The 21,043-nt window shown below is 40.7% G+C and overlaps 1 pseudogene; it reads right to left on the reverse strand.

The window, feature by feature from the left end:
- Positions 1 to 21,043, reverse strand: part of LOC142376949 (dynein axonemal heavy chain 8-like) — a 58,173-nt pseudogene that overhangs the window by 30,536 nt on the left and 6,594 nt on the right.

Below are 21,043 nucleotides of genomic sequence, written 5' to 3' on the forward strand. Positions count from 1 at the left end.
TAAAAAAAGCTGAGATGCTAATTATATGAAAAGAAAAGTCATTTACATTTGTGCTACACACCTTGAACAGGTTCCTCCACAATCTTGGTGCCTTTTGGTTCATAAATAGCACTTAACACATTACCCAACTCCATAACAGCTCCTTTAACATAACTGCATTTGTAATCCAGTGTCTTTGCCCACTCCTTACAACGGTTCTGAAAAACAAAAGAGGAATAGTTGCACTACGAGCGTTTCAATGAAACAGAATTCAGAGTTCATTGGAAAACTCAAAAGTTTACTCAAACCACGACATCGAGCCTTTGCTCTTTGACAAAGTAATGATTGTTTCAAACTCACGTAATGGATGAAAAACACTTTAACTTCCCTTAATGGATATGGAGAATAAAAATAAGATGGTCATGCCTTATTGTGGTCAACCAGCTGCTGCAGCAAAGATGCACGGCCTTCTGGGAGCTCTATCAGAACAGTCTCAGACATGTCTTTGAGGACATCATCAATTTGTATCTTACAAATATCCTGCACCTGAAAAAGAAAGTGGCATCTAGAAGCGTGGCTTTTGTCCAAGAGAGCTGTCACACCAACCCAAACATATCTGAACAATGTGACATTTAACCTGATGTTGATACTTTTCAGTATCAGTAGAATTTTTATTCATCAACAAACCTTTTTTACAAGATTTTGGAGCTCAGACAGAGCAGTTTCAACATTTTGAAAGAACTTGTCCAGGAGGAGGGAAGACCAGGTCAGCAGCACCGAACCGTGTCGAAGTGCAGATTCCACCTGGACATTTTAAGGATGTAGAATTACAATCAAAAGCTCTTCAGGACACGTCTGCTCGAGACATTTCTCAAATCGGCAAAACCCCTTCCCACTGCCTACAACAGGGTTCACATTCATCAAGTAACAATTTCCCACTAAAGAAGACGGACCACCTGCCGTACACACGGTATGAAAAGCTTACGTTTTTTATTTTTGAAGCCATCAAACTGTTGAAGTCTGCGGGTATGCTCTCACAAGTGGATTCAAAATCTTCCAGAATGGTCTATAAAAAGGCATACAGGTCAAATTCTCTTAAGTTAAACAATCCCGTAAAAAAAATGTAAATCCCGGTTTACCTTTAGTCTGAGGTGATGGGCATTTATTTTGCTTTCCATCTTGATAAGAAGCGAAGCCTGCGTTGGAACCTTATGCCCCATTTTCAACAAACACTTAGCCTCCCGAATGACTTCGGTTATTTTAGGGTCAAAGTTGACGACTAATTTTCCAGTATTTGGGTGGCGAACCAGCAGGGTAATGTTCAAGACTGTTATACGGAACAGAGAAAGCTCGTTTTAACAGTGTGCAATAATGGAATCGACAGGGGCTGTTTTCTGCCATTAGTGTCAAATTATGACATCAGAACAAGAGAACCAACCGTGATCTAGTTTGGAAACTTTCTCCATCCACGTTTCGTGTTGAAGAAGCTCAAAGTCGACCAACATAGCTGCAGTCCCATTGTACATTCTGACCACATCTTGTCCCACGGGACTACATAGGATGTCCGAGTTTTCCTGCAAAGGAAGGGAGATTTGATCGTCGTTAAAATGTCACTGTGAAGTATAACTGTAAAGTTGTTTTGCTGATAGAAACTGTGTCTCACTTTCATGTACAATATCGGCTCCTCTATCTTCTTATAGAGGTGTCTGACCCAACCAATCCTGCCAGCCACTGGTGGCATATTTCTGGATAATGGAATGTCATCCTTCTGATTGTCAAAGACCTGCAATTGAAGTTTACAAAACATACTGAAATCATTAACAGTTTTCTTCCATTTTCAATTCAAAATGTTTCACTCATCTGAAGATTTCTTTCAGCTTAATACGTTTAATAAGGTTTATTGTTTGGTATCTAAGCCCAAGCAAACTGAATACCTTTTTCACAAACTCCACCTCTGAAGCAAAGTGCTGAAGAATAACACCCAAAATGTTGGAAATGTGAGTTGCAAGACAGGGAAGGTTCAGCTTCTGAAAACTATCAAAACAAATTTCATAGATTGCTTATATTTTTTCCTTTTAATGCCACAGTTAGAATAGAGTCTTCATGTCATACTTCCAAATTCTGCAAATTGTACTGACCGCTGTAGCAGGCAAAGAGCTTGCTGAGATGAGATGATGTTTGAGAAGTACGAACACATAAATGCCTGGAGCTGACTCTGTGGAAAAGGACAAGATTGTGGGGATACTCTGAGAATACAACGTCAATATTATTTTCTTTTTTCAGCTTCAAGCTGTGTCGATACAAGCAGTAGATCCTCATTCCTCAGAGATTCTACAATCTTACTAGTCCTTCTTTCTGTTCCTAAACGTGTAATTCTTTTAAGTGTGGCCATGTGTGAATGCAACGGCTGTTTGGAGTAAATGAGTGTTGCTGTGATGTTGCACGTATGAACCTGTTCCCAACTTTCACTAAAGATCTTCATCTGGTTGAGGCTTCCTGAAAAAATGAGCTTGAACCAACATTTGGGTACAAGCTGTAGATTACACTTACCTCAATGTGGCTCATTTGAGCCATGAACTTCACAAAATCAGTTTCAAATTCAGTCGTCCTCGGGGACAACATGTCATACTTCTTCCTTTTCAGATTCATGGACACAGTGTGGAATTGTCTGGCTGATTTCTCAATGCCTTCAATGTTTGACTTTTCAAGAGATTCAAATGTCTTGAACACTGTGATTATTTTCTTGATCTACAAAAGACAATATTCGTCGTCACATTGCAAGGCCTTATGATAGAAGTGGGATGGAGATTTAAGAGAATGAACAAAGACAACACCTTTTCAAGTTGCTTGCAGAAGCTCTCAAACTTGCAAAAAATCTGCATCTCTGAAACCTCAAGGAATGTTTTCCCAGTTTCTTCCATTACTTGTACCTTTTTTTTCTGGAAACAGGTCTGATACTCCTGATATAAGCATGTACAGACCTGCCAAAGATAAAAGAAACATGATGACAGCTACAGTCTACTGATGTCAAAATGTGTAATCTTAAGCCTTGGTAATAATAACCCAAATGTTTAGTAATATCAGCTTCAGTCACCTGCATTTTTCTGATGAGTTTTTCAGCATCTTGATCCCATATAAGACAACTGCCATCGTCAGTAATGTAGGATCTGCATGCTGTGACCATCTGATTTGTGATCTGGAAAAGTGGTCAGTTGTGTGGCTACAGTTTTACAAAGGGAGCTGGATCCTTGCACTGCGTCTTCTCATGAAAGTTACGTTTTCCGGTGACAACTTAAATATTTCAGAAACTGAACACACTTCACTTACTTTGACAAGCAGCGCAGACATCTTTTCGCTTGTATTGTAATATAGTGAAACACGGTAAATCATGTGAATGGCACTGATGACCTTCGGCACATTTTCTGTCATGGAAACCTGAAATCACATTTCAGGATTTAGGAGGGTCAATGAAGATGAATTATCATCTATTTCTACACTTAAGTTTGCCAAACTTCCAAACTTTTTACTAATTCTTTGTTAAAAAAAATGTATATAAGTTGTCTAAATAATGGCTGCCTGGATAGTACAAAACAATGTAATAAGGACATATTAATTCAGTGTTACCAAACACAAACTATTCATTAGAATCAAACTGTTAAATGTACATACGGGGTCACTGTTGTACAGAGGATGTAAGACTTTCTCAAGTGTTGACAAGAATTTGAAATTGTCTTTTGCCTCATTGACACGATATGTTATCCTCGTGTCGAGATCCCGCCACACCTGCACGGGTACAAGACTGCGTTAATAGGAATCCATTGATTGATTTAATAAATCTAGTCATTCACAAATGATCTTAGCATAGGATTTTATCAGAATACATGAAATAATTCAGGACTAGGCTCAGATGTGACACCAACACTTTCCAGTGAAATGAAACAGTGCCTACTCAGCATCATCTTAATGCAGAACGGCTACATACTGTACTGTGTTAACAAATAATCATTTCCAAAAACTATTTTTTTCATACATCTGTGAAGATCACCTACATGCAGTGAACACTGAATCCATGATCATTGCAAGCTATCCAACGTCGATATCTTCTACATTGCAATTTTCAGGCATTTGTCATGATTTATGTATCACAGACTGTTTTTAATTTCTCTTTACATGCAGCAAACCTTAACTACATACACTAAAACTGATACAAAGTGAAAATGTTCAATAGCTTTGGTATTACTCTGTGTACATTGAACACTTGTGTCAGTACCTTCATTATTTTGGAATGGTTGAGATGGAGCACCATCACCACCGCCTTACACTCTGGGCTTTTGATGTGATCGATGATAGAGTTGTACTGTAAAGACATTCGTTTCCAGTGTTCTAACTCACTCAGTGGTCCGGCAGAATCATCCTCTTTCCTCAACAAATCACTCTCCATCAGGACCTGATGACAATGGATACATCACCAACATCACCATTAAGCTTTGCTGTCTGAGCAATCCTATCATATTCCCAATCTTCCATAACTATCTAATCCATCTTGGCCTGATGTCACCATCTCTAACCAATGAGCTTTGTGCCTATCACAGTCATCGCAAATTCATTTTTAGCATTTAACAGCACAAATTAAGGTTGTTGGATCAAATATAAACTCTGAAATCTACCAACCTGCTCGATTTGTTTGCACCATTGCATCAGAATTTCTTCCAGCCGTTGCACCATGTCAAAGTTGGCAGCCGCAGCTTTCATATCATCCAGACAGGCCAGTTTAGACAAGTCAATATCTGTGACTGTTTTCAGATGAACGACGCTCTCATTGCTCCTCTGGATATCTGAAGTATAAATAAGACAAAGTACAAAATCATCAGTACTGGTTACAAACCATCTTTTGGTTACAGTATTGCTTGTTATTGTGTACTTCAACATAAGATGGTTTTAAATCAGTTGAGTAAGATTTGCCCGAGAGATGGAGCTTAAAGTTACAATCTTTCTAAAGAGCCACCCTCCAATAACTTATTCACATTCAGTTGGCAATAAATGTGAAACATTCTTACCATCTAAAGAGTTCAAAAAATGTTTAAAGGAATAGAAGAAGTTCTTTTTAAGTTTTGCTCCATGTCTAGACTTGTCTACAGCTCCCCAGTTCTGTCCTGTAGTAAGGGCTGGAAGCAGTGCATCGTAGGAATCCCTTATTCCTTTCAGGAGGCCATCCCTGGCATCAATCATTGAGAAAAAGATTTCCTGCAAGGCATCAAGAAAAGACAACCCATCACTTAATGAAATCCGAAGCAGAAAACATTTCAACTGTGAGGGAGAAACATGATTTGGTTTGAGATGTTAGGGTTCTCATGAAAATGTGCTCTTGCTTCGAACTACTGACTGACATTACATCAGCTGTGCCAAACTTTGGTACCTGATAATGCATCTGGTTGAGATAGCAGAGTACACAAATATAGAGAGCGTGATTTCTGTAAATCACGTAAAGAACATAAACCACTTCATTTGAAAAAGTAACAAGCAATCAGCTCTGTAAATTCATATGAATTGACCCCACAGAGGTTGAAAAAAGAAACGTTCAGATTATAAACCAGCGGCCAAAACGCACAGCAGCTCACACCTCACATCTGGGCAACAGGAAAAACCAGAGCAGACTAAAAATGAATGTAAACGTGTCAGTCCAAGGGAATGAAATCAAACTTCTCAAAGCCAGACTAATATACGCAGATAATGCAGTTGGGAGTCGAATCCATCCTGCATGTATACACTCAACTAGACTTAATATATTCTCAGCGCTTCACAGATCTTATCCAGGAAAAAGGTAGAGAAGAGGAGGGCAACAAAAAAGAAGAATCACAAGGAGATGCATGCATTTGTAAAAACAAGTAGACCGTCCACATCAAAGTCCGCCATCTTTTTACATAAGACGCCCCCTCCCACGCTCAAGACGAGAAACAAGTTTGAAGCCAACACAGCACACCATGTCGGTGAGTCGTTACTCTGTAAACGGTGTTTCCGTAGATCAAAGGCTCCTCAGTAAACAGCCATTTTTTGTACGGTGGGGTGTTTGTCTGTGGAGGTTTTACTGCTCGCGTTAGTTTAACATAGTCATCAAATAACGTTGTGGAGCACATAACATTAGCTAACTGCTAATAATGCATTAAACTCCTAACATAACCTTAGTAAAGTAAAATATGTTTGGTTTTAATCCTTAGGTTAAAAAGACCAACAAATGAATAACTTTAAAGGGGAACTCCGGGGCATTTGAAGCGTGTTTCCATTGCTAGAGTTTGTCAAATAATGATAGTATGACACAGAGAGGTGCGTATCTGCGCTCCCTGTGTGGAGATTGCTCTGTCCGCACAGCATGTCATGCGAGGCTAATACGTGGTGGCTAAGGGGCAAGCGCTAACCCTTCCACGTAAAACAACAACTTGCACACTGCAGAAACGTCACACCTCTTTATAACCCATCCGACAATAAAGTCACAAGCCTTACCATCAAAACCATATGCATGGTTCTCACATTACTGGCATGGGGACGTTACAAAAAAACTTTATAAACAGCATGTAACTCACCGGCTGGTTGTAGGCTCGCGCATGTGAAAGCCCAAAAGAGTCGATGGAGAATAATCCCATATACAAAACAATTATATTCTCTAGAAAAACTGCGTTCAAGTATTTAAAACATTACAACAATATTACTGGGCATGTATTGTTGTAATGTTTTAAATACTTGAACGCAGTTTTTCTAGAGAATATAATTGTTTTGTATATGGGATTATCCTCCATCGACTCTTCTGGGCTTTCACATGCGCGAGCCTACAACCAGCCGGTGAGTTACATGCTGTTTATACAGTTGTTTTGTAACCTCCCCATGCCAGTAATGTGAGAACCATGCATTTGGTTTTGATGGTAAGGCTTGTGACTTTATTGTCGGATGGGTTATAAAGAGGTGTGACGTTTCTGCAGTGTGCAAGTTGTTGTTTTACGTGGAAGGGTTAGCGCTTGCCCCTTAGCCACCACGTATTAGCCTCGCATGACATGCTGTGCGGACAGAGCAATCTCCACACAGGGAGCGCAGATACGCACCTCTCTGTGTCATACTATCATTATTTGACAACCTCTAGCAATGGAAACACGCTTCAAATGCCCCGGAGTTCCCCTTTAAGAACATTGTGCATTATCAAAGATCACTTCGCCATCCTAAATGGCTTGTGTATAAACAGTGTTTATTAGTGAATTAACTTTTTTATTAGAGATTCTCTTTGTATGACAATAACTGGACGTGACAGCTGTAACAATGTTATTATTGTGATGTAATACGTTGCTACACACACTGCCATGAGGTGAGCTGCTCAGGGAGGGAACCCGGAGGTTTAAGGAAGATGCTAAGCTAAGACGTAGCTGTGCCATTTTTATCTTTTGTCTTGTTCAATAAAGTTTCCAGAAGCAAGGGTAACACTTTAATCATCAAGTTTGTATAGAGTAGTGATAAAGAATAAGCTGAAACAAAAGCTTTTCTATAAAGTGATTACATCTTTTGATATGACACATAACACAAGAATAAATACTTAACAATTACTGAGACACGCCACCTTTGACCTTACCTCGTGTATGTTTTCTGGGTTCACAGGAATGTCCACTCTGGTCCGTGTGAAGGAGCAGCAGATCCCTGTGAGGCACGTTTTTGCTAAATTGGCTAAAAACAGCCTCATTGCTTTGCCCCCTTTGCTTGGTCCAGGATATACGCGCCCACATTCTGAAATCAAATCCAAATGGTTTTGTAAGAGATGAAAAAACATTCCGGTTCATAATGTTGTGTGGAATATCTGGGTCTTTATCATGCAAGATAATCAATCAAATTTGATTAGAAGACTTTCCCTAAAATTGTATCATCTATCGGTATTTCAGTTTTTCGAAAATAGGACGTTTTTCCTATTTTACTTCAAAAAAAATACTAGTATATAAAACCCGGCATAACAGCTGTCAAACGGAAAAAATTTCAATTAAAATAAGCATGGACAGTCTTTCCAATTGAAGACTTTCCAGATTTCTTCATACCTATTCCTGGGACTTCGGACTCCTGATACACAAACGAAATGGTTTTGCTGCCCCCCGAGGCGAAGAAATGATCAAAAGCGAGCAGCTAGTCAGCAAGAAAAAAGGAAGAACACAAAAACATTATTAATCATTGCATCATATTACGATGCAAGTATAAAACAACCAAAAACAAAACATAACCTTGGAACGAAACGTTTAGAAAGCATCACACCAAACTGAAGAAAAAGCCACAAAAATAACGCGTTATGAATCAATCCCACAAAACCTCAGCTGATCACCTGACTTCTGATTTGTGTTGGTGAGATATTTCTGCTTTTGATAGCATTAGTACCAGTTTGGAGTCACACTGAGGAGGAACTTACTGAAGGAGAATCCAAAACAAATTCCTCCACCTCTGTTGGTGCCAAAGACAGCCGGTCAGCCAGGATGTCAATCATGTACTTGTGTGCAGGGGTGAGCAGCTTTTTCCTCTCTTCTCTTGCCTGCTTATGTTTGGCCTGAAGGAAGACAAGAGTCGTAAATAGTGTAGAAGTGTATTTGCTCTACGTAACTAGAGCTGTATCTCAACGAATAAGCTGAATCAAATGGGCTGCTTTAATTCTAAAAAGAAACAACTGAAACTTACCTGAGACACACACTTGTTTGCTTTTGGATTGGGTGTGTCCATCATAACGATGTCTGGAAGGGAGAATCACCCCTTAAGCCGTAATACTCAACGGTTCCCTTTATTCCCTCTGAGAAAACACTATTAGCCACTAATGTTGTTGATTTATCAACTTTTTCCTGTAATTCAGTAAATAAAATGCATACAGTGACATCAACAGTCTCCTCAGTTCCTAAGCGCTGGATGTGCAACATCTGATCCATGTTTCAAACATTTTTAAAAGTAATTCCTTCAAATTCAAAGGAGCAGGTAATTACAAAAAAATGTTTTTTATTGTGTTTCTATATTATTTAAACTTACTTTGGTGAGGTTCCTGATCAATTTGAGCATGAATAAACGCTAATTATTTTTATTTCTAGCTGATAAGGTATGTTAGCTCAACCGTTACGTCTCAGTTTATGTTGTTTGTTCATTCACTTTTTCAAGTTTGATATTCTGCTCTTACCGAAACTTTATCATCCGACGTATTTGTAGCTTCCAATGTTCAGCTTTTCTTCTTGTGTCGTTTCTGAGTTTCTGAATTATTGGACCATGGAAATATTTTTCTCCAGCCGTTGAGAACTGCTACTGATTCCAAACGTTTATTTAACCGTTTTTTTGGTTTTGTTTTTTTTAACTTCCTTTTAAACGTTGAGATGTCACGACCGTTGGCGCGTGGATGACGTAGGACTGTTGGATGAGCTAACGTTTTAATAATTAGCTCTCACACTCTGTTTTTAATGGGTTGCTTAAGAATTACAAGTATATGTCCAAGATTTTTTTTTTTTCCTGAGCCATTACCCAAATTTTGTTCACAGTAAAGTTTTGTTTTGATTGTCAAGAGCTACCACACGCAGTGTGGTGTACAGTAATGGGACAAAAACATTTATTTGAATGTCAGCTGATGAAATTTTTATTGTCACAGTCAAAACAATAAATAGATAAATGTGATGATAAAGAATGAATAAAGGGTTGTTTTAAGTTAAAGTTGTAGACAAGAATGACCTCTAGTATCTGTCATTATGGCTGTGAACCTGAAGAACCCTCTGGCTGAAGTCCTTCCATTGTCAGTGTAAAGCAGGGGTAGGCAATTAGTGGCCCGCCATCAATTATATCTGGCCCGCAAGATGGAATTTTTGAAATATGATTTTTGAAAGATATTTTTCAAACCTCATGTTTTATCGCCTGTTTCATGAGAGATGCCAGGAGATGCAACATTCAGCCTAATAACAGTGTATCGAAGAAAAAAATGTTTTAAATTAAAAAAAATGAAATGCATTTATGTAAATCCACAATAGAAAAACATGGCCATGGCCCGTAATACCATTGTCAGAAAAAAATTGGCCCAGGTCCAAACTTAATTGCCGACCCCTGGTGTAAAGTGTGTGTATTTATTGGACGGGGGGGGGGGGGGGGGGGGCGCAACTAGTGCATAGCCTTTGAGGACAAAGAGATACATATTTCTAGGTACCAAACTCGACAAAATGTCTTCCGTCACAATTTGACCTTCTCCTTACACAGGCCTGTGACAGGCCAAGTTTTAAGAGGTATTATCAAATCCCACATAGCCTGTCCCTTATTCTTGAATGGATAGACTCTATGGTTTAGCGCAACTGCTCTGCAGAAAAATCAACAACAACTTTGTAGTCTTGTTTCAAAATAGACATAAGAATCAGCACCCTCAAAGCAGCGTTCCCAGAGCCTTCATACTCTTAAGGCTGTTCAAGGGCACACAGCCTCGTGTCTTTTGGTCATATTCCCATCCACACAACCAGCAACCTCAAACTGAAAGTTATTTTGATGTGAAAAATAATTCTAAAATCAATCTTTAATGAGCTTTCGGTCTTGATAAAAATGATGGTGCACTTGCACTCAGTGTACATTGAAAGATAGCCCATATTAAAGCTTTGTGTGTTGTTTCATTCACTTGAGGATTTACTAAGTTGATTCAGTGTCACAAAAGGTTGTGTGTAACTGTTGTTGGAATCTATGGCCAGGAGGGGGGAGCAGAGAGCAGAAAAGCAAGACTGAGATATACAAGGAACTGACTCTGGAAGACAAGAAGAACATGAAAACAAAAACAAATAAGCATAAAACAAAGACAAACTTAACAAAACCTAACACAGAACTTGCTTGTTTGCTTGGGCACATCTATTCAAATAGTTGAGTCATTCTGCTGAGTGTATTTATACAGTGGCAGTATACAAAAATGAATTTCTAATTTTCAGTGAGTATGACTCTCAGTGACTATTGTGTTGCCTGCAATATGAGGAGAGAGAGCCTACAAATACTGAATAATTCATCATTCTATTACTAACTCGGTCGGCCCCTGAGTTAATTATCTGCTGTTTGATAGCTCCCTCGATACCTTGCTCACAGCATTAGTAGGAACAAAGAATCGTTCCAGTAACACTGTTAATCCATGAAAGACATGTCACGGGCTGACAGCCAGTCACTCTAATGTGTGAGATTAATGTTGAAGCAAAGGTAACATTGAACTCAAACACTGCCCTGCTGATCTGGAACACAGCCTCCAAGCGATGCTTGCACAGAATCATGGGCCAGATGTGATAATATGCTTTTCTTTTCCATAAAGTATCATTTTTCTTCACTAAAGATGCACAGTGTGCAGATCAGTGGAAGCTTTAAAGGTGATTCACTATCACAAATCAATTCAAACCAAGCTATTCACACTCCTGCATGACTTTCTTTCTTTCTTTTGACCAGATATTTTACGGAGAGAAATATCTTAAACAAAAACAACAGACAAGTACATTTTGAATGTCTTTTACCAGATCAGACTAAACAAAAAAATTCTATGTAGCTTTAACTAACACAGAGAATGCAGAACCTTTTCATGTCTAAAACTGTTTGAAATCATATCAAAAACTTGCTTTTTCTCACTTTAGTAAATGTTGAGCACTATGTTTAACACTTTTTTTCATGTCTTATGTAGATCCTGGTTGTAAATAGAACACATTATGTATATCAGGTTTTAAATTGCTCAGATATGAATGGCTTAGAAAGCCTGACATGCAGTTTATAGAAATTTCAGTGTCTGAGGAAGCAAACAGACAATAGGTTACCGAGGTTGAGTTAACAGGTAATCAACATTGTCTAAAATGGCTCTTCTAACTTTGCGCAAATGTTTAAACAGAGCTGTCATAAAGTGATGAAAGACACAGCTTCCCATAACAGTTTAGTTGTCTTTTTATTACTCTGGTTATTCAATAATCAATTGCTTGCGTGCACTGCATGTGTGCTCAGAATTGTTTGGGAATGAAAATATCTGAAAAACGCGCAGGCATGAAGGCCCTTGTGAAAAACTCTTTGCTGAAGTTCTATGTTTACTGTTGAACCGTGGATTAGATCAGTAACAAAGGGACATTTTAGGAAGTCCCACGTCAAAGCAAACGTTACTAAAGGGTGGGGGCTGTTTTCATTTAGCCATAAAGGATGTTTCACAGGTGTGGTGGTTAGCACCGTTGCCTCACAGCAAGAAGGTTTCAGGTTCAACTCCCAGCTGGGGCCTTTCTGTGTGGAGTTTGCATGTTCTCCCCGTGTAAGCGTGGGTTCTCTCCGGGTACTCTGGCTTCCTCCCACTGTCCAAAAACATGCATGTTAGGTTAATTGGTGTCTCTAAAATTGTCCTTAGGAGTGAGTGTGAGCGTGTATGGTTGTTTGTCTCATTTGTCTCTGTGTGGCACTGTGATGGACTGGCGGCCTGTCCAGGGTGTACCCCGCCTCTCGCCCATTGACCGCTGGGATAGGCTCCAGCCCCCCCGCGACCCGACCGACGGATTCAGCGGTATAGAAAATGGATGGATGGATGTTTCACACTATATTGAATGTTATTAGTTTAATTTGTCTATATTCATGTCACTACTCGCAATTTGGTATCATGACAAGGTGTGAAATCTTCAAATAAATATAATCCATTTATTGTGTCAACAGACAAATTTTGCTGCTTTTTCTTTATGTGCTACAGCACATGAAAATAACTGTCAACGCATTGTCACAGCCTTGGTGTAATTGTGACATATGGACTGTTGCATCACATATGTAAGGACAATGTGCTCATTGAGAAATTGAGAAATTTCAGTCTTTCCTTGCATTTTCCCCCACTGTTTCATCTCCTTTTTACACATTACAAACTTCTTGGTACTGAAAATGATGTGATTAAGGTTGGGTGTTAAAAATGACTTGACCAAGCTGAGGTTATAAAAACAGGATGACAAGAGCCAAGAGCTCTCCTCACACCACTCCAGTTTTAGTCACTCCTAACATTTGTCATGTTTGTTGGCCTTACAAGGCGAGGAGGGGCCTTGTCTTAGGATTCCTACATTAAAAACATTGCGAGTAAAAGAAATAAAAGTTTGCTTGAACACATGCAGACCCTGTGTTACAAACTGAACTGCTACCTGGAGACAAAGACCAAAATGAACAGGCACCAACACAGGTTTGGGTGAAAATGAACAGAGAGAGTTAGTAAGTAAAGTCACATGACCTGGCCTCAATCAAGGTTGTCAATTGAGAGCACACTCAGATAGTTAAGGCCCTCAACAAGCATCAATCAACACCCCCACTTGTTCTCACATTTACAACAAGAAAAACAAAAACATTGCAAAGAGCAAAATCACATTTTGGTTCGGCAATCACCTAAATAGAAACCTAGAAAAGGCAAGAAGCTTCCCTTTTGTAGCTGGTTTTGTCATTTGGTCAGCAACCATTTGATCTGTTGGGCAATACTCCAAAAACACATCACCATTTTTTACAGTAGATCTTACAAAATGATATTTGATGTCAATGTGTTTGCATCTCTGTCGGCTAAAGGGATTCTTTGCCAATGCAATTGCCCCCTGGTCATCTTCATAAATTACAGGTACATCATAATGAGAGTCAAGATGTTTAAGCATTTGAGACAGGTACAAACATTCTTGTGTAGTGACAGCTAACGCCATGTACTCAGCCTCACATGTTGACAGTGCTACAGTTGGCTGCTTTTTGGTCTTCCAAGAAATCAGAGGACCATTCTTACATAGGCTAACACAATAACCAGATGTACTACGTCGGTCAGTTGCATCTCCTGCCCAATCCGAGTTACCCAGGCTCCGCCCTCGCAGTGACGCAACACCTTCGGCTCTGCTACACTTACTCAGGCAAACTGCTCATTCAGGTGGATTCGAGTTCCCGAAAAAATGGGAACTCCACCCACTTTGTCGGGAAGCAATCGACTTTGAGCAGCGCCAACGGCCCAGGGTAGAGGCGTGTTCAAGGTAGTGACGTGATTGAACTGCCACTCAACCCATGGATTGTACACGGAAGCGCTTCATTCAATATCAACATGGAGCAGCGTCAAGCTTTTGACACTGCTGTAGATGCTGTAAGAAAAGTGTTCGACGGGAGATTCTCGTTAAAAATCGAGCAAAGAACAGCCCTTGAATCATTTCTTGACAGGAAAGACGTTTTCGCCTTGCTCCCTACTGGCTTTGGTAAGAGTTTAATCTACCAGTTAGCCCCGCTGGTAGTTAAATCATACGTCAGAGGAAAGAGTGGTGTAATTGACTTAAGCTTAGGCACAGCCTTTTCTGGCCACAACCAGTAGCAACCCGAGGGAGGCGGGTTGACCAGGCCATTTCGAATCGTATTCGTTATGGTCTTGGTCAGACCAGAATCTCGAAGAGATTTGAAAGTCTATGTTAATCAGGCTAAATCCGAGTCACTATAAGGCTACGGCTACACGAAAACGAAACGAGGTTTTTTTTGAAAACGGGTACGAAAATTCTTGCGACCACACGGAAACGCGCTGCTGTCCAGACGAGAACGATGAAACGATGCAGTACACACGCCGCTGTGTCACGCCACGCTGTGAGACAATAGAGAAGTGTTAAAATTGGCTCCCAGCGTCAACGTGTGACTGACGCAAAAACGTTTTAGCTGTAACAATGGAAACGAAACGAGGCCGTTTTCAAACTTTCCCACTCTGGAACCCGTTTTCAAAAACTATCGTTTTGGGGTAGTGGGAACGCCGGCTCCGTGTGGCCGCGACAGCGAAACGATAAGAAAAAGTATCGTTTACAGTGAAAAACGTTTTCGTGTAGCCGCAGCCTTAAGCTTAGGCACAGCCTTTTCTGGCAACAACCAGTAGCAACCCGAGGGAGGCGGGTTGACCAGGCCATTTCGAATCGTATTCGTTATGGTCTTGGTCAGACCAGAATCTCGAAGAGATTTGAAAGTCTATGTTAATCAGGCTAAATCCGAGTCACTATAAGCCACCAACTGTAACCCATCATCACATTTCCTGTAACACAGCATCTTGTCAATTGTGCCTTTCAGATATTTCAGTACATGTTTTACAGTCGTCCACTGCTCTTCTGTTGGCGCACTGAAATATTGTGAAAGTTTACTTACGACACAACTCAAATCTGGTCTAGTGCATGAACTAAGATAGATTAGGCTACCCACTGCTTCTCTGTATTTCCTGAGGTCACTCATCTTTTCATCGTCATCAACTCATTAAGAATGATCTTAAATTCTAAATGACAAAACAGTAACATACAAACTATCAACACAAAATTAAATGAGCCTTGAAAATTCACTAAACATGAGCCCTTTTAAACAGCCAGTCATGTACTGCCCTAAGGGGTTAAACACATTAACTGGGTGGGTCAAACTATGAGTGCCCCCTATTATTTGGTGAAGAAGGCCTACATTCAATCCCACAGGGTGGATGAAGGCTCTGCCAGCCAGACTCATTCATTTTTTTGGTCAGAGTTCAAACTGGTTAAAATGGGTTTTAACCAGTAAAACTTTAATCAAGTGACATACTTTAGTCAGCCTCCTTCAGATATGTTCTACAACAACTTTTGAAACATCGATACGCGTAACCTGCATGAAGATGTAATGTTGAGATAACCTGTTAAACCCTAAAGTGAGCATCATTTCCTTAGAGAACTCTTTAGTGCTGCTGGGATTATCCCCCCTGCAGATTGTCGATGGGCCTTGTCCGAACAGAGTAAGCAGGGCAGGGCCTTTGTTAGAGCCTTTCAGACAGAGATACCCCTCCCCGATTCCCCCTGATCCCGAGGCGAGATTGGTCGGGTATCCGTAATTGAGTCATCTGACTCGGTCGGACCTTGCCTTCCACAGCTGAGTAAACCAGCACAAAGAGACTCTGGCTACTTTCCAGGTTAAGTGTGCCGCGTGTGTGCACAATTCCAGCACATTAGCCCCATGCTGTTAAGATGCAAAACACTTTTACTTGACCTCTGAGATGCCCGTGGCTTCTTTCTGTTAGCCTCATTCAGACAGAGCTAAGCCCATAAGAGACAAAATGCTGCTAAAGATGAGTTGAACCAAAAAGCATGGAGATTGAGAGACTGGAGAGACTGCAGCACCAGCAGAGGAATGATAGATTCTTCTTCTGATCTATAAATACCACAGTTAAATAGTTCTGGAAAGCTTGCGGACTTCCACCATGTTTCAATCAAAGCAGTCTCTCCGGCATCAATCTCAGGTGTACTCACACAGAAAAAAATTGAATTGAATTGAATTGAATAACTTTACATTAAAGCTGCAGTCTGCAGGATTTGTTGTTGTCATACGTAAAGTCCTACTTTTTGGCATTTTAAGAGTTTATATGATCTATCAGAACGCTTGAAGTTGAAAACGGTGACCTCCGTAGTCGCAAAATGCAAGAAATGCTTATTTTTTAACCGAAAAATAAAAAGTTATTCAACTTTCTGTCCCGCCCCTTCAAAACACATGAGAACTCGTGCACGTAGACGTGCATGCCAGATGCGCCTACACGACTCCTCATTCATCAACTCACCTGTCATTTGCGATCATGGAAGACACAGTAAGTAGACTAGCCCGTAATGAAGTTCAATAGTCCAGGTAAATAAGCGTGGGGACGAGCCTACCTTGTATCGCGCGTGCACAATCGGTGATTGACAGGCAGCAGAGCCCAGCTCGTAAACCTGATTGGTTACCTTTTACCGGTCCGGTCTGCAATTTTGTAAACAAACCTGCTGGCTTTGGAGGGACCTAGCGGGACATATAGGGGACCTAGAGAACTCATTTTTTTTTGTATTGGGGTATTTAATGTACTACTTTCAGAATCCCCGGACAGTTCCAGGCATTATGCTTGAAAAAGAGTTGCAGACTGCAGCTTTAATGCCAGCAGTGATCCCAGCAGTCTTCAGAAGTGCAACACGCTGAAAGAATAACAGGGGAGGCCTGTGGTTGCAAGAAAAGCTTCAAAGTTGCTTGATCTGTACGTTTCCATTTTTTACTAAGACTGAGGTGCCCAATATGATGGATTCTATAAGAGAAACATTATTTTACGTGCACATCTCCTGCAAAACAACTTAGTAAAAGACATTAAAGCAGACATTGTTCCCCGTGATGCATACGAAAGCCATGGGGTTCAACTGGTCGTTCAACTGATTTTACACCTTCAGCGACGTGTTTTTTCACTTTTAATGCAATAAGCAGCATGACTCCACAGCCAAAGTCTTAATGACAATGATTTTGCTTTACTTTTACCTGTGCGGATGATACTCAAACAACAGCTTCCCATCCATCATATGGAAAATAATGTTAAACATCTGCTCTTACTTTTCCTCCAGCAGGTGGCTCTTTGATCAAGTATAAAAATGTGCCGTCAGTCCCTGACAAAAAGAGTCTGCTTATAAGTTCAGATGGATGTGGACTGACATGTTTATAATTTCTAATGAGATTAACACTCTAGACTAAAAGTTGGATCAATGATTCTGACACAACATATCAAACGGGATCTTTTTGCACACGTACCGACGTGATGCTTGTTAACAAAATGAAACACAAGTTGATGTTGCTCAGTGGTGGGGCTTCTCACAACAGCTTTAAACATACCGGGATCTTCAGACACTTTGATTGAATAAAAATGGACATAATATGCAAGTTTCAGCAACGGATCATAATTGAAGGCCTTAAAAAACAACCCATACATGCAGTTATTTTTCACTTTTATGACATAAAAATCCAAAAAAACAGACACATGTCAAAGTTGTAACACAACAAAATAAAGATGCCAAAGGGGATGGGCAGCTTTACAAAGTAGTTTGTGTTCACATCTGGTGATCATTATGCCAACCAAAGCTTTCACTGCTTTGCTGCACACATAAGAAAATATATGAGAACAAACATTAAGGCTGAAGAAACACACGAGGCAGTTAAGCTGATCGTTATTGTATCCAGTGGATAGTAGGTCAAAAGGAAAGTGAGTATGAAGAGGGTACAGATGAGAGAGCACTGGAGCCACCTCGTATGTAAATGATCACTTCTCAACATAACATGTGGAAAGTGTGCGGCTCTCCTGCTCTTGTGAAATAAACAAATCAGCCTTTTCAGAATGCTGATAAATAGCGCAGAACAATTCATTTGAATAACAGCTTACCACCTGAGATCAGGTGTCAGCTATGAAAAGATGTGAACGTAATTAAAGGGTTTGAAAGGGCTGGCTATTCCATAAGAACAGCTTGTCATGCTTTCAAGTGGACAAGGGCCCCAGCATTTAACCCCAGCAGCTTTGAGGAAAGTCTAAGTGCATCTTCAGCCAGCCTGTTGTTGCTTTTTATTCTTGGAGAAATCACTTGGCCTGATCTGACTCTCCTGAGTGGATATAATGAGGAGGAGGCGTGCATCATCACCAGAAAACAATTACGTAGGTGCTTGGGAACCAAACAGACTGTACGGGCAGAATATTGCATTATCAGCAACAGTAGCTGTGAAGAATAAATGGCGTATAAATAAATTGATCAAATAAAATCACACAAATATGTGGCTTGTGTCTGCAATGGGAAATGGTACAACTGACATTCTGCCCCCGTCAAATGATTCTACATCAGTCCCCCAGCTCAGATGGGGGATGTAAACGTAAAACCCAATGGACATTGTTGCTGAATGTGTCGTGCTCGGGTCTGCTGGACAAACATTTACAAACCAAAACTTCTCAAAAGGAGGCCCTGAAGCTGACATGACCGATCCATTTCACCCGTCTGCACAGCAGCTGGAGGCTCAAAGTCCACCTATTTAGGACCAACTCCTGTGGTCCAGTCAAAAATAATAAACTATATTTTTCATGCTCAACAGAAACTGTGGTCCGTCACATCCTGTAGGATGGTCCAACGGCATTCCTTCCTGTTTCAGAAGTGATGGTGTTTGGTCCCAGTGGCTCTTGCAAATCCCCTCCTGTTGACTTGGGCCCCTTGGTGCAATACAGGAAGCCAACAGTCGCAAACTTGGGTTTTAAGATGGACAGTGATTTTAAATTGGACCGGCAAATTGGTGCAATAGTGAAGTCCAGCTTTTTTTGTATCTTAGTCTCAGTGTATCTGGTCTTAGGTGAAGCCCTTCTTTGCACATACGCACTTTGAAACAGTAATCAACGCCTTTATTACATCTCGGCTAGATTACTGCAATGCACTTTATTCAATTCAATTCAATTCAAAAATACTTTATTTATCCCAGAGGGAAATTAAATGTTGATGTAGCTCAATTAAATCAAAGAGTTATTATAGATGCTGATGGCTGTGGGCAGGAAAGATTTCCTGTAGCGGTCCGTTTTGCATCCAAACTGAAGAAGCCTTTGACTGAAGAGACTCTGTTTTCTGATAACAGTCTCATGGAGAGGATGTTCAGGGTTGTCCATAATTCTCTTGATTTTATGCAAAATCCTTCTTTGCATTATTGTCTCCAGAGGTTCCACAGTCGTCCCCAGAACAGAACCAGCCTTCCTTATCAGGTTGTTGAGTCTTTTTAGGTCCCTGGTTCTGATGCTGCTGCCCCAACAGATGATGCAAGAGGAAATGACGCTCTCAACAACAGACTTGTATTCTGAGTTGTACGTGGTACCGATAACAGATTAGATAAATTCACCCAGCAGGTTGACTGTTTTCGATTCCTTCTTTTACGAACTAATAGAACATACAATAGTGTGTGTGTGGTGCTGGTGCTCCTTTTCTATACAGTGTTGTGTGTGTTGGTGAAATATTGCTTTGCTTATCCCTGGCTTGGGTCTGTGGGACCCATTTTCAGGTTTTGCTGAAGGAAAATGGTATGAATACTTTTTTCACAATGAGATTCACTGGCCAGAGCTCAGTGCTACGCCGTGTGCTACCCCACCTCAGCATGCTGATAGCCCAGCTGCTGATACAACCTCCACACCAACAGGGCCTCCAGTCACCTCACGCTATGGTCGGATTACCAGGCCACCTAAAAGACTGGATCTCTGAAGGGAAAGAAAAATATGTATTCTGGTTGTTGCCAAATGTTTATGTTTGTTTATGAAGTTGCTGCTGCCAGTATAAAACCAGTTGTATTATGTTGCCAAATGTTTATGTTGTTGTCGCTGCCGGTATAATGTACAACAGTGATAGGTTTTGGCATGATAAAACAAGTAACTTTCTTGAGTACTCAGTAGGCCTTTGTTTCAGGTCTCAGTTCATATGCCATTGCTTTAATTAAGAAAAGGGAGATGTTGCAGGACATGTGCTGCCACCTAGCCTGGCGACGCCATCCTACGTACTTCCGCCCAAAGATTTTGGCTCCGCACATAGTCTGGCCAAATCCCCCTACCTCGGTTCGCTCAGTGTTTTGCCAATCAGCAAACAGTTGCGAGTGGTGACGCAGAACTCACGCGCGGAGTCCATTGTAGTCCATATAATTGTAGTTCAACCGCAGCGGAAATCAACATGGTGACGGAAGAACGCTAGAAGCTATCCATGAAGTTGTCTCAACTCTGGAGATCATTACACAATTAAAACGAGAGCAAGAGGAATGCCTCGTCAATTTTGTTAGTGGCAAGGATGTCGTAGCTCTCCTTCCAACTGGCTTTGGGAAAAGTTTGATTTATCAAATGGTACCGGTATAATGAAAGCGGATGTGGGAAGCGTGATTCGCGAGCTAGAGCCTCGCGAGAGTAAGCATGAACCTCGGCGCATAACCAACGTCATTTCTAAACATTATCATTGGTTAAGGGAACTCCGTTACTCCAATAAATTTAAGTTGCTGGGTAAGGTCCCGCCCTCCATGGAAACGGATTCCTCTTGGGTTTTCCCAGACTGTTTGACAGAGTCAACAGTCGGCTTTCGCCCAGGCTAGCTGCCACCTGCCTTTATAAATGTGTTGCTGCTGCCATCTGTCTTTGTTATGTGGTACTGCATCGGTGGTTCTCCTGGTGTATGTTTACCCACTGTAACTTGCGCTCTGCTGTTTTACAACATGAATAGTCAAGTATACCAGCACCACTGTGTCCTCGTTCATGAAACAAAGTGTGTGTGTGTGTATATATATGTATATATTAGTGGTGGGCATA

This window comes from Odontesthes bonariensis, chromosome 3 (assembly GCF_027942865.1).
Source record: "Odontesthes bonariensis isolate fOdoBon6 chromosome 3, fOdoBon6.hap1, whole genome shotgun sequence".
NCBI lineage: Eukaryota > Metazoa > Chordata > Actinopteri > Atheriniformes > Atherinopsidae > Odontesthes > Odontesthes bonariensis.